The sequence below is a fragment of the Lynx rufus genome, unplaced genomic scaffold (genome assembly GCF_022079265.1).
Source record: "Lynx rufus isolate CCGP_SWC_20201006 ecotype Redwood Valley unplaced genomic scaffold, mLynRuf1.p SCAF_4, whole genome shotgun sequence".
NCBI lineage: Eukaryota > Metazoa > Chordata > Mammalia > Carnivora > Felidae > Lynx > Lynx rufus.
In genome coordinates this window covers 28314644-28329376 of record NW_025814856.1, presented here as the reverse complement: position 1 = coordinate 28329376, position 14733 = coordinate 28314644, and the positions used below count along the sequence as shown (strand labels likewise).

Genomic DNA, 14733 nt, shown 5'->3' with positions numbered 1-14733 from the left:
GAATTACACATAGCACTGGGAAGGAAAAGTGCTAAAAAGAAAAACAGCACAAAAATGGTAGAAAGGAAGAGACAAGGGAGTTTGCGGTACAATTTTGGTTAGGATTTCAGGGAAGGCGGAGTGTAGTCTTAAGATGGATCAAGTGAAGGTCTGAGAGCCGATGTGGCGAGAGAAACATGAGGAAAAGAAGGCTTAAGTAATCAAGAACGATCCAGAGTGAGTAGAGGAAGTGAAAGTAAATCCAGCCAGTGGGGGGGGGGGGTAGTTAAAAGGAAGAAAGGAAGTAGGAGGGAAAAAAAGCAGAATAGCCTGAAGAGTCTTATTTGTCACTTGGAGAAAAAGGAGGCTTGTGCAGTTTATGACAAAAATCCCTTTCCAGAGCGATTCTCACCTCAGTTGCTGTCTTGAAAACAACAATGTTTCCTACCCCTGAATCAGAGTTACTGACATTATGGCTTCTGATTGGCCCAGTTCAGGATCATACTTTACACCTATTGGCCCTTGCGTCTGTCCAGACTAGCGCCATCTTAGGTCCCGCCCTCGCCGCGGTGCCGTCTGGGAATTGTAGTCCCCTCTCCGCTCCGTCTAGTCCGGAGACTTTTTGCCCTCCGGTTACCGGGTCCCTCAGGTGGCCACCCCAGTGGGCACACGCCCAGGCGCCGCTTCTGCCCCGCGCTCCCTCCCTCTGCCTTTCACTTCCCAGCTGCCAAGATCTTGGAAGGTAGGGGCAGGGGGCAAGCCCCAGTCGAAGAGTGTTTGTGGGGTGCGGGTTTGGGTTTCCACTGGTGTCTGGTCCTTACTCCCGCAGTCCAGTGGGACGGGGTCTGGCTCGCACAGCTCCTTGAGGCAGGGGAGGTTGCCTGTCCGGAGGACGCTCCTACCCCTTGAACCTTTTCAGGCCCCATTCTGAGCACCAGCCCAAACCCTAACCCGCCCCTCATTCGCTGCACAAAGGGGTAAACTAAGGCATGGGCCACACCAGCGGCTCCAGGGATACCCTGGCACCCAGACCTGGTGGTGTAATTGGCACTAGCCGCTTTTTGAGGGTTTTCCAAGGTCATAAGCAAGTAGCAGAAATCGCTGCCCCAACAAAACTGTGTTAATCACCCGGCTTTGGGATCCGCAAAGGGAGGGGGCTGAACACGTGCCCAAGAAAGGAGCTAAGTAGGTAGAGGGAAGGTAGTGTTTTGGGAGGGAATCTTACATTTGACATTTTAAAAACACAAAGCACTGGCTTTATGGTGGGGGAACTCATGAGGACTCGTTTGGACTATTTTATGGATTAATGTAGTTTTTTATACAAAAATACGCGGGGATTTAAAACGTGTGTGGGGGGGGAGGGGAGGCTGGTTAGTGGAACTGGAGTTGGAGGCGACTCTCTAGGATCAGATTCTTCTGTTATATGACCTTGGATCAGCCACTCACAGTGCTTTATTTGGGAAAAAAGAGCTTAAAGATCTTTACCGAAGTGGCCCAAGGATGCTGGCTGGAGCCGAAAGCTAAGAGAGGTCTTGCTTGTGGAAGTCTGCCACTTGCAGATTTACTGCTTTATTATTTCGAATCCCTCAAGAAATGTGCCGGGGACCAGTAGAAAAATGAGCTCAGTGGTTGTTGTAGAAAGGCCCTGACCTATGCTGGGCCTGGGACTACCGAAAGCGACTCCTATTCGCACCTGTTAAGCCGGGTGTGCCTGAACTCTCCCTCTCAGGCTCCATGTTACTGCCGGCGGCCTGAGTAGCGCAGGCGTCTGGGAGTTGGAGTCCTGCCCCCTGTTTCCCTGCGGGCTGGTACTCTATCTCCCAGCGTGCCATGTGGTGCGGCGAGGTGTCTCCTGGGAGTTGAAGTCTCACTTCCAGCCGTTCTGTGGATTGGTCCTTTGACTCGGAACTACAACATCCAGGTGGCACTGCGTTCTTGGCTGGCAGCCTGTGTGTCCACCTGCTTGGAGCTGGGACTAGAGAGAATTGTTTAGGAAAGCAGTTGTTGGGTACTGGAGAGATATAGCTAGTAAAGATGTCTTTTGTAGGTGTCGTCGTCATTGATTGTATATGCTCTTACAAGTATTAGGGGAGTATTGTATGTGCTTTTCCAAGTGTTAGGGAATATGCATGCTTTCAAACACAGCTAACACTGGATAATTTAGAGTGTTCCTATTACTTCTTTTTGTAACACCGTACCTGCCATCTGTAGATGAGGAAAAATCTTGAGAAGATGATTTGTCCACATGACACACCTAGTAATAAAATGTAATGTATGTTTATTTATATTTATTACCTTTAGTTATTATAGTTTAATTCTCTCAAATGCTGTACGAGATAACCATTTTATATGCATTTCACATATAAGAAAACTAAAAGTTTTAGTAAAGCAATTAAAGTTAAGCAAATTGTCCAAATTAACTCAGCTAGTGAATAGAAGTACTGGGATTGTGACCCAGTCTCCTTGATAGGCTCTGCTTAGAAAAAGGCCGCACCTGAGATGCTGGGGGTGGGGGTGGTGGTGCTGGGTGGCTTAGTTGGGTAAGTGTCTGACTTCGCCTCAGGTCATGGTCTCCTAGTTTGTGAGTCTGACTTCCAGGTAGGGTTCTGTGCTCACAGCTCAGAGCCTGGAGCCCACTTTGGATTCTGTGTCTCCCTCCTTCTCTGCCCCTCCCCCACTCATGCTCTGTCTCTCAAAAATAAATAAACATTAAAAAATAATTAGAAAAGAAAAAGACCCCGCCTAACAAAGTGAGCAAACCCAACGTTTCTGAGTACAGAATTTGGAATTTTTCCATTATACCATGTTTCCTCTGTAGTCAGAGACTAAATGTTAGGGCTGCAAAAACCTTTGAGATCATTTAAATTTAAGGCAAAGATCTTGGAAAAGTTCCTGGCATATAGTAAAAGTTCCACAAATGTTAGCTATATTTAGCTTTATAATACCTTTCTTTTAGAGATGAGGAAACTGGACCAGGTGGTAAAGCAGTTTACCCAAGGTCATAGGGTTGGTTTGTTGGTTTGTGTCAGAGATGAGACTAGACCCAAGCGATTCATTTCCTAGTCCAGGGTTATTTTCATTCTACCATCAGTCAGCTAGGAGGAGCGCTAGATGTGAAGCTGTTTAGATAAGGTTTCCCTCCTAATTTGTTTTTTGTAGGCCATAGGCCAGGACCCATTGTTGTAAAGGCCCTTTTCTTATTGGTAAGGTTGTACTATTTCATTAATTAAGCAAATATTTTTTGAGCATCTTCATATGCCCATCCTCTTTAGGTGCAGGGGCCACATGGATTAAAGGAGCTAATGAGTGAGGGCTGGAAGGACCTTAAAAACCATCTAATTTAACTCCTTTATTTTATAAATGAGGAAAGTGATCTATGGTCTTCATCTCATGCCCTCGTGTCAAAAGCCTCTTGTTTCTGCCAGGAGACAGGATTCTGGAGGCCTCATAGTACTGTATATGACTTTTCAGGTTCATGATTTCTTTTATTTTTTTTTTTTTAAATTTTTTTTCAACGTTTTTTTATTTATTTTGGGGACAGAGAGAGACAGAGCATGAACGGGGGAGGGGCAGAGAGAGAGGGAGACACAGAATCGGAAACAGGCTCCAGGCTCCGAGCCATCAGCCCAGAGCCCGACGCGGGGCTCGAACTCACGGACCGCAAGATCGTGACCTGGCTGAAGTCGGACGCTTAACCGACTGCGCCACCCAGGCGCCCCTCATGATTTCTTTTATTTGGTGTTCTCATCCTGGTCCTATTCCTGGAAGCGTTTGGGGGAATGCTTTAGGAAATATTTCTGCGCTCCTCTCTTTATTTGTATATACATGCAGCTTCAATATGCTCCCTTTCTATTTTGGGAATGTCTTGTTTTGGTTCCCCATGCTTTTTTCCCTTTTTTTCTTTCAGACCCTTGAGAACAAAATCTGACACTGTGCATTCGCACAGGTTACATTCTAACCCACTAGCTAACATAGGGTATCAGAAATATACACACGTGTTGTTTGAATTATATAAAACTTTAGTTTTAGAAGGCACATTGGCCCTTTCAGTTCGTAGATAATAAAGCGGTAACTTACCTCTTGTGTGTGTGAAAGATGCTTTCTGCATAATTATTAAACTAATGCTTTTATAAATTATCGGCTAAACATTCATAAACAGTCATCATGAGAGATGTTCTCCCCAACCCCTCCTGCCCCGTCCCTACCGCCCGCCCAGCGCTCTCCCAGCTAACAGTCTGCTTGTTCAGCTTCCAGCACATGCCTGACCACTAGTAGACACTGAAAAAATGTTTGTGAAATTGCATTCATAAGCATCCCTAAGCTCTGTTCCCACATCTTTTTCTTGAATCTCTTTTAAGATAGAAATGCTTTGAAATATAAGATGTAGCAGGTTGCTTTCCTTTCGGTGTCTACATTGCGATGAAAAAAATCTCAGCCTTTGAGGTCATCTTCCAAGGGGCTGTTTCTTTGGGAATGTCCATGTCTGTGATTTCTCAGACGAGAAAGTGATCCAAATAGCAAAACATAGCAAAGAAGCCATAGAGAGTGGTAGTCTGGAGGCCTATGATTTAAATCCCAGCCTTCCCTCTTAGGGCACTTAGCCCTTGGTTTCTTCTGTAAAATAGGAATAATCAGCATTTGTACCTCATAACGTGATGATAAAGATTAAATAAGGTGATGTTTTTAAGGCTTGGAGCATGTTGTCAGGCACTCAGTAGCTAGTGTTCAGTAGATGGCTAGTAGCTCTTATTTTTGTAATAAAAGTAAACAACATATGAAAATATATCACATTTAGTCACGATTTAAACTTGAGGCAGGTGTCTATTTTATAAAAGGATTTGCCATTTGATTTCTTAGAACAGCCAGGTTGACCATCACATGTCAAGTGTGCCCGCAAATTTGATAATTGATCTTGCCAGCACAGTGATACTCTTTGTGTGGGGAGAGAGATAGATAGTCAAGCTTTCGGCTTTACATTGCCTGCTGAGAGGTCCCTGATCTGTGGTTCCATCTATATATTAAATATCAGATTGAAAAGCGGCCTGCCCTTGTCAGTGAGGGCTTCTTTCTATTTCTGGAAAGGACTAGGCCTATTCCAGGTGTCTCAGGGTTAAAGTGAAACAGTCATCACCCTGCTGGTGACTAACCCCGGGGCAATGGGCACGTGGACATGGCAGGTGTCTCTCTAAAGCTGACACCTGCAATAGCCATGAGGCTATTGATTACTGATAAGGAGTGAGTGAGAGAAAAGGGGTGCTGCAGGGGACAGAGAAGGAGAAATGGGGAAGAGCAAAGAGCAGATGGGCAGAGGGAACAGCAGAAGCCCTCAGTAGCATCTATTTATTCTGCACATTTATCCTGCACCTAGCTCTGTGCCAGGCACCTCACTGGTAGACCCTGGAGACACAGCTGTGAATGTGGCTGGCGTGGAGTTGGTTGTGGTGGTGGGTGGTGGTTAATTTTAGGCAGGGAAGAGCTTAGAGGAAGAAGGAAGGCAGGAAAGAGGAAGTAGGAAAGGAAGAGTGGGTATTGGGATTTGATGAGTGGAAAGGTCTCTGTGTCTGGGGTATAAAAATCACTGGTTGTGGGACATGGGGAGGTAGGGCTGTGCTGGCAGCCACCAGCGATATTATTCAGAGTCCAGTTACCTGTATTGTAAAAGAATTTTGGACTTTATTCCAAGGGCATTTGGGAAACCATTTTATAGTCTTAAGTGGGGAAATGAAGTGATAGGATTTGTTTTTTAAGAGTGTGGATGCAGTATAGATGATGATGAGCTTGTGAGAGAGAATTGTCCAGGTAGACCTGTGTTTTGTTTGTTTGTTTGTTTTAACTTTAATGACCATAGGCATCTCCTGCTGATCATAAGCTGCTGGTTCTGATTCAGTATATGTGAAATAGGCCAGAGATTCAGGCTGATGCCATTGGTCCATGGACTGTACTATGAGGAGCAAGTATTGAGGAAACTTTTGCGCGATCTAGATGGGAGATTGTGGTGGTTACAAGAATGGACTCTAGGGGCGCCTGGGTGGCGCAGTCGGTTAAGCGTCCGACTTCAGCCAGGTCACGATCTCGCGGTCCGTGAGTTCGAGCCCCGCGTCAGGCTCTGGGCTGATGGCTCGGAGCCTGGAGCCTGTTTCCGATTCTGTGTCTCCCTCTCTCTCTGCCCCTCCCCCGTTCATGCTCTGTCTCTCTCTGTCCCAAAAATAAATAAAAAACGTTGAAAAAAAAAAAAAAAAAAGAATGGACTCTAGAGGGGCGCCCGGGTGGCTCATTTGGTCCGACTTTGGCTCAGGTCAGGCTCCCACGGTTCGTGAGTTCGAGCCCCGCTTTGGGCTTTGTGCTGACAGCTCAGATGCTCAGAGCCTGGAGCCTGCTTCAGATTCTCTGTCTCTGCCTCTGTCTCTCTCTGCCCCTCCCCTGCTTGTGCTCGGTCTCTCTCTTTTAAAAATAAATGAACATTAAAAAAAATTAAAAAAAAAGAGAGAATGGACGCTAGAGGGTCAAAGACCTGGATTACAGTCTTGGTTTGACACCTTACTTTTAGTGTGACTTGGGGAAAATGTCCTAGTCTTGCTGAGTCTCAGTTTCCTTATTATCTGTGAAATGGAGGTGATGATTCATTCCTGTTTCAGATTTCAAATTGTTGAAATTTTTCGGGAGGTAACCCATAGAGAGTGCTTAGCACAGTAACCGGCAGTCAAGAAATGGTAGCTGTGAATTTGCTCTTACTGTTGTTAATTGATAAGACAACCTCATGCACCCTGTTCCACGTTACCTTGTTTATCATATTTTGAGTACTAGATGGAATAGATCACTCTTCATTGTACAGTTTTTGTCTCCGTCTCGCATGTGATGTGCCAAACTTCTTCAGTCCTTTGGTAAAAGCTGGAGCATTATGGGCAACTAGATATATTTCTCCCATGCAATTGAGACTCTAAATTTGATGAAGAAAAAATCTGGGATCCTTAAAGTATCATCTTATATCTGATTAAGAAGGGAATTTGAGGCACCTTGCTTCCTCATGTAAATTTACTTAGCCCAATTATGGTGCTTCCTTCTTTACATAATTTTAACCTGTTTGGATTGATTTTCAACCAGTGGTTCTCAGCCCTTGCTGCAAGTTCAAGTCACCTGGGGCTGGTCCCATCCAGAAAAATTAAATCAGAGTGTGGGAGGGGAGGCAGGCAGCGTTACTTTCTTTTTTAAGTTTCCCAGGTGAGTTTGAAGTGCATTTAGGAGCGACAACCACTGATTCTAACAACAAAACTTCATGAAATGAATCAGGTACAGTCTAACAGGTGAAAGTCCTGTGTGGGGAGGGAAATATCTAGAATGTAGCATTTTGAAGGCTTTGGGCATGAAAGCCTTGTCACAAAGCTCTCCTGGAATTTGATGAACTACAACCATATAGGTTGTGTTCCGGGTTATCTTTGGGGTCAAATCCAAGGCACCCTCCCCACCTCCTGTCCCATTTTGTATCTCTAGTTGTGCTCGCCTGACTTAGGATTCTCAATTTTATTTCTGGCTGTGTTTCTCTTCCTGCTACTTAGTTTGTTTTATGCCTCAGAGCTGGAAAAAAAATAGTAACCCATTACAATTACGTTCAAAAGAAACTGAGTTACATGCTCTCGTGAGCTGTGGCTTCATTATTGTAAAGGTTTCAACTATTGTTCAGATACACACTACCACCGGTTTTAACCAGTAACATTCTTTAAATTTTTATTTTAAATTTCTTTCTTTCTTTTTTTGTTTTTAATTAAGTAGGCCCCACGCCCACCGTGGGAATGAACCAGTAGCATCTGACCATTCTAATTCAGTAGCCTGAAACGGAGGCTTCCAGAGAGGTTGCCTATTATAAAGATTTGTTTCCTTTTTAATTTTTTTAGAGTTACCCTCACCCTCCTTTTCAGGGCAGAATAATTAAGCTAATTTGATTAAATACCTTCCATTTGATGGATTATCCATAGTATTTGGGGACCTTTTCCTTTTAAAAGCTTTTTTTATCTTATAGAAAATGTGTATATGTAGGTTTGTTTCTATCTGAATATTTATATTTAAAACCTTGTATCCAGTGTCCAGGAGCATTCTTGGCCTGAATTTCGATTACCCTGCACCACCATTTCGTTTTTCAGCATTTCCTGAGTGTTTTTTACTCACCAGGAGGTCATTTTGCAATTGTAGTAGTTTTCTTTTTCTACTGTGTTGACTTAATAGAGGGGGAAAAGAGAGTGGGAAAAAGTGTTCTTGTTGGAGGGTTTAAAATCCATTTAAAAATTACATATTTGGGGGATATTTTGTACATATGCCAAGGTTTTCTTTTAATGATAAATAAGTGGGAATGGAAGGGGAAAATGAGAAACTGGCTAAGAGGTTTGCAAAAGGCACACCTCGACAGTATTCTGGAACTGAAAGGCTCTTTCTGAGTCTATTTATGTGTTTATTAGTCTTCCTTGTTATGGATTTACCTCTTTTTATTAAGAATCAGATTTCCATTAAAATTCAGTGTATTTTGCAGTTTCTCAGACTCACAGCTATTGGAGCTAAAACCCATCACAGATAATGTGGAAGTATCAGTACTCCCTCATGAGGTTTAGTGCTTGCATATTTTAGTTGAGCACGGTTTGGAGGAGAGTATGGTCTGTAGTCGTTTAATCACTGAAGCATGTGGTGGATGGTAAGAACAAAATTTTCATTTTCTGCAAGGCGTAAGGTCTTCTTCCCATGTCTTCATTTTTGGGAAAAAACACCCTAGAACTCATTGCTGTCTTAAGTCTCCACATTACCAGCAGGACAGTACCTGCTCGGTTGTGCCCAGAGACGTTCTAAGGATGCCTCGGAGCAGGTGTGTGCTGGGAGGACAGGCAGAGGAGGGGGCTGGAACCTGCTGGGGTCAGGTTGTTTGTCTCAGCCCAGGAGCACAGGCGATTCCTGTTCAGATTCTCCTAGGAATGAGGCTGGTGGATAGAGAGGTAGTGGTCCCAAGGAGGGCAGGAAAAAGCAACCCAGATGGAGAAATAAAGGCAGAGGGTATGGAAGGGGTGTAACAACAACAAAGATGGTCAGGTGGAGGGGGGGATGGAAAGTTTTTTTGTTTTTACAAATATCTATGTGAATGGTGCCCTCCTGAGCTGTGCTGTGCCCTGCTTGCCTGGTTATCACACGGAGGGGACCTTATGAATGGAGGTGCTGGCACCTTCAGAAGAGGGGAAGTGATCCTGGGGTACAAAAACAGCAGGTGGCCACTGCCATTTGAAATCCCAGTTGCTGGGATCTGCTGGCTGAGTGGGTACGAGCAAGGCCAGAAGCTTCTGCAGCCAGTGACCACAGATGAAGGTTGCAGCTGAGGCCCTCTCTTGGCCCCTCCAAGCAGGACAGAAAGCTTCTTCTAAGCCATGGCTTCCTCTAGGCTCTTGAACTTCTGAGAGGCAACAGGCCAGCTCTTCCCTGGCCTGGAGGAGTTAGCTGTGTTGGGCTTCCCAGTGCAGATGAAACAGCTGGGTGCAGCTCTCGTGGGTTGGGGACTGGCTGGAATGATATGAAAAGGTCCTGGTGGGGCCAGAAGCTCCTGCATGTCTCACAAGCTCCCAGGTGGTACAGATGCTGCTGGTCCATGGGCCACACTTAGAAAGCAAGGTTCTGGTTCTTTATGGCTCCTCCCATGCTACCATTCTGTTGTGATGCGATGAAGAGCGTTAGGAGTTCGCAAATACATAGGGCAGTCTCTTACAGGCCGAGGATGATCTTGGGCAAGTTGTGTTGCCTTGCAGAATTTTATTTTCTTCTATAAAATGACATAGTGAGTGTGTACCTCATAGGAAGGTATGAATAAAATGGGATAATCTATATAAAATATTAGCACGAGTACCTCTCCTATAATAATTTCTTAGTAAATGTTAGCTTTTATTTTTATTATTGTTATTATATTTTACATTTTTATTATTTTTGAGCTCAGAGACTCAGATCTGTAAACCCAAGGCATGCGGCTTTACCGGGTACGAGATGTGGACACATGGACAGGTCTTGATTTGGTCTGTTTCGTCGTCTTTAAAATGGAACTTGTAACAGTCACTGATTCTGGATGTTGTGAGGGTTGAGTAAGATTGTATGTATAAAGCTCTTGGCATGTGTTAACTACTCTTATGCTTATGAATACTAATCACTGGATTTGGGGGGTCTACACAGCAGCTTCTGGTACTCTGGGTTGGCCAGGTTGCTGTGAGTCACTCTTGGTGTGGTAGGAGCTGCCTACACTAGGGACAGGTAAGTGGAGAGTGGGACCAGGATCTGGAAGTAGGTGATGTCTGGAAGTTAAGGTAAGCAGGCAGGTGGAATGTGGGATGACAGCCTGGTGACAGGTCCGGTAGCAAATCCGACTCAGTGCTGAAGTTTGCTCTGACCATGGACCTCACTGGGCTCTGCCTTGACAGTCTCTGACTCGCCTGGTACCCCAGTGTCTGTACCTAATCTCCAACTGTATTCTTGCCAGCTCCTGGTTGTGAGTCATTTCCTTGCTCATCATTAATTAATTCACTCTGCATTCACTGAGGCCTTTTTCTTCGGTCTCTGTAGGTTAGTTCCTGTGTTTTAGCTTCCTTGACTTATACTTTTTTTTATAGCTTTTATTTAACCTCCATTTTTGATTGGTGCCCTCTTTCCTCTGAAGGAAAGGAAGCTCTATGAAGGCAGCAGTAGTGGCTATTTTGCTAATGCTGCCTCCCATCACCTGGTCCCTAACTTAGAACTCGATGTTGAACTTTGCACTGTGCCTCTTATTTCTGGGCTCTGCTCCGTTACTTCTCTGGTTAGCTGAGTCTTGGTTGCACGGAGGGTATAGGTAAGTGAAATCTGTTGAAGTCCTGGACCTCAGCCCCCTTACTGCTTCTTGAATCCTACAGCCTCCCCTTTCCTCCCTTTCCTGGAGAGAGTGCCTTGTTTATTGTGTTAATATTGTGTATTTTCCCTCTTCAGAAGTTTGCTCCCTGAAGGCATGGACCTTTTGTAGTACTGTTTCTTGCTCTTTCTCCATGCATAAAGCAGCACAAGGCCTCTGGTGGACAGGATGAGTTATGTCTCATCCGTACCATCAAGATCTGAAAGTCTGGGTTACCTTGAAGGCTGCTGCTTCATGCAGGTGATAGGAATTTTCAAATGCTGGGAGTCAAGAAGGGGCTCATAGGAAGGGAGTAGAGACAAAAACCTATTCTCTGGTTCTGAGGACCAACTCCTGTCTTTGCTTCTCATTAGCCGTGTCATCTTGAGCAAAGAACTCAACCTTTCTGCATCTCGCTTTTCTGTAAAACAACGATAATACCAGTTAGCTCTTAGTTGTTGTGAGAATCAAGTGAGATGGTTGCTGTGAAGCATGCCCTTGCATAGTGCCTGATATGTAGCCACCATTCAATAAATATTACCTTGATTGGTGTCATTAAACCTGGGATGTTGCTCTGTCTACTCCTGCTGGTTGGTAGTTGCACATGGGTCCCAATTTTCACTTTGAAAATCAGGGCTACATCCTTTCCATAGTACTGTGTTATTAGTGGGCTGTCATATTCCCTTTGGTCATCAAGTAAGCGTAGACGCCATCGGTTCTGGCCATATAGAGTTTGCTGCAAATGTTGGCGAACAACAACCCAGGATTCAACACAAAAAATAAATGCTGGTTGATGTTAAAGACAGAGGAATACAGATCAGAAGACAAACACATCCACCGTACTGTAATATTTAAATGTCTTCTCATAAACACTTAAGATTCTCATTAGTCCAACATCAGAAAAATGATAAATATTAATATTTGTCATCAAAGGGAAGCTTAGAAATCAAAGTTTAGTAAACAACTGTTGTATTTCAAGGATTACATAATACTGAAGGAATTTTAATTCAACACGTCCAAAATTCTGTTTTTTAAAATTTCTCTTATTTGTTTTTTATCCATTGCAAAAACTAGGAAAGGCATGCATTTAGTTGGAAAAGATTCAGGGGACTTGCTCATTTTGATCACGTTTTCAGAGACTTAGGTTATGTTCGTGTCTGGTGTCTACAACAGAGACCCACATGTGCTAGAGCCACTCTCCTTCTCCAGATCTCCAGTTCTGCTTCAGGAGAATCATAGTGGAAATTGGCTCCTATTAGATCATGAAAGGGCACTGCGAGCTCCCTGTCTTGGCTGTGGATTCCTTTCCCAAGCTTTTCTGCTCTTGCCAGTTCTGAATGTGCCAGAAGTATGTGCAATAGTCCCCAGAGTCAGCAGGGAGCAGGGGGAGAGGCAACAGGCCGACATCATCACTATGAGGCAGTCAGGCTTTCCTTTCCTGTTTTCACAGAGTCGGGCATGGCTGACTCCGTGTGACAGGGTCTCATCATGTCACCACAAGGATGTGGTGCAGGGAGTCAGGGGACCTAGGTTTTAGTTGTGGCTCTCACTGCCTTCTGCAAGTCTTATCCTCTCTCTGGGCCTCCCTTTCCACATCTATAAAGTGAGGGGGCTTGGATCTGGTAATTCTGAAGTCCTGTGCCTCTCCAATGTCCTATAACCTTAGGGGAGACCTTTAGGAATCTGCTAAGCCCTTCCTTGTTCTGTCTGCAGAGGGGCACTTGCTTGGAGTGCCTGGTTTTGGGGCCACACGAACCTATATCTTGCCTTAGCTAATTTACTTTAGTTCTTAGTTTCTTATCCATTATTGGGAATAGTACAAGGTTGTCCTAAGCATAAGAGATGATGTTTGGAAATCCAGTGCTGTGTTGTTATTATTGTTATGTTATTATTGTTATATATTATATTTATATCTGGACTCAGGACTTTTCTGTCTCTTTGTGACTCAGTTTCTTCATCTAAAAAATGGGAATAATAGGGGTGCCTGAGTGGCTCAGTCAGTTAAACGTTGGACTCTTGATTTTGTCTCAGCTTATGATCTCACGGTTCATGAGATCAAGCTCCGCTTCGGGCTCTGTGCTGACAGGGCGGAGCCTGCTCTGGATTCCTTCTCTCCTCTCTGTCTGCCCCTTCCTTGCTCATGCACATGTGCTCTTTCAATATAAATAAATAAACATAGAAAAAATGGGAATAATCAGAACGTACCTCATTGGTTAATTGTGAGAATAAGATAATGCATGAAAATATGTGGGATACTTCCTGGTATATAGTAAGTACCAAATACATGTGAGTGATGGTTTTAGCTATCATTTGTATTATTAGTCACAATACCAAGAATGAAGTAGTGCTTTTTGTAAAGAATAAGATAGGAAAAGGCAGGGGCGCCTGGGTGGCTCAGTCGGTTGAGCGCCCAACTCTTGATTTCAGCTCAGGTCATGATCCCAGGATCATGGGATCAAGCCTTGTGCTGGACTCTGTGCTGAGCGTGGGGTTTGCTTGGGATTCTCTCTCTCTCCCTCTGCCCCTGCTTACTCGCTTGCTTGCTCGCTCGCTCTCTCTCTAAAAAAAAAAAAAAAAAAAGATAGGACAAAGCAAATGGGAGTAGTTACCTTTTCTAATACACATGCTGAAGTAGATTTTTAGTGGTCTAAAAGATCCACCATTTTCTCTGAGCATCTCATTTAACATAGGGAACATTAAATAAATGATGTCAAGTCTGTACTTAAAAGTCAAATATCTATGTCCAACATGAATTCTTAAAATAGGATGCTGGAGCCTCTTCAGAATCTAATGTTCCATACATACAAAGGTAATGAAAACACTAATGGAAAAGATATCTGCACCTCCACGTTCATAGCAACATTATTTACAGTAGCCAAGCTAGAGAAACAAGTGTCCGTTGATGGATAAACAGAGAAAGAAGTTAGGGTATGCACACACACACACACACACACACACACCCTGGAGTATTATTCAGCTATAAAAAATGAGAATGGTTGGACCCTGAGGCCATTATGCTAAGTGAAATAAGTCAGAGAAAGAAAATACTGTTTGATCTCACTTATTTGTGGAATCTAAAAATTTTTTTTTAATGCTTATTTATTTTTGAGAGAGAGGGAGACAGAGCGTGAGCAGGGGAGGGGCAGAGAGAGAGGGAGACACAGAATCTGAAGCAGGCTCCAGGCTCTGAGCTGTCAGCACAGAGCCCGATGGGGGGCTTGAACTCACGAACGGTGAGATCATGACCTGAGCCCATGACCTGAGCCAAAGTCAGATGCTTAACCAACTGACCCACCCAGGTGCCCCTTGTTTGTGGAATCTAAAACAAGAACAAAAAAAATCCCACACTAAACTTAGAAAGAAGAGATCAGGTTTGTGTTTACCAGAGCCAGGGGGCGAAGGGAGCGGGGGGGAAGGAATTGGAAGAAAGTGGTCAAAGGCACAAACGTCCAGTTAGTTATAAGATAAATAAGTCCTAGGCTGTCACGTACCACATGATGACTGTAGCTAACACCTCTGTAGCGTATACAGGCAAGTTAAGAGATTAGATCCTAAGGGTTCTCATCACAAGGAGAATTTTTTTTCCTTTTCTCCCTATTGTATGTATATGACAGGATGCCTGTCCTATCATATACAGGCCAAGCCTGTATGATAATCAGGCTGTTGTGATAATCATTTCACAATGAATGATTGTGAAGCCTGTTGTGATAATCATTTCACAATACATGTAAATCCAAACATCGTGCTGCACATCTTAAACTTACACAATGCTGTGTGTCACTTATCTCTCAATAAAACTGGAAGACTGATATATCTCTCGAGGGAGAATGAGGAGAACAGAAGATAACTAAAATGCTTGAATGCAGGTATCTCTGGGGATG

At 44.0% G+C, this 14733-nt stretch overlaps 1 protein-coding gene across 1 annotated transcript in view; it reads left to right on the top strand.

The window, feature by feature from the left end:
- The first annotated feature begins 606 nt into the window (after nt 1–606).
- FHIT (fragile histidine triad diadenosine triphosphatase) overlaps nt 607–14733 on the top strand; it is a 1417053-nt gene continuing 1402926 nt past the window's right edge. The window contains exon 1 of the mRNA XM_047097252.1: nt 607–721. The gene's annotated coding sequence lies outside the window, so the exon portion shown is untranslated. The remainder of the gene's footprint in view (nt 722–14733) is intronic.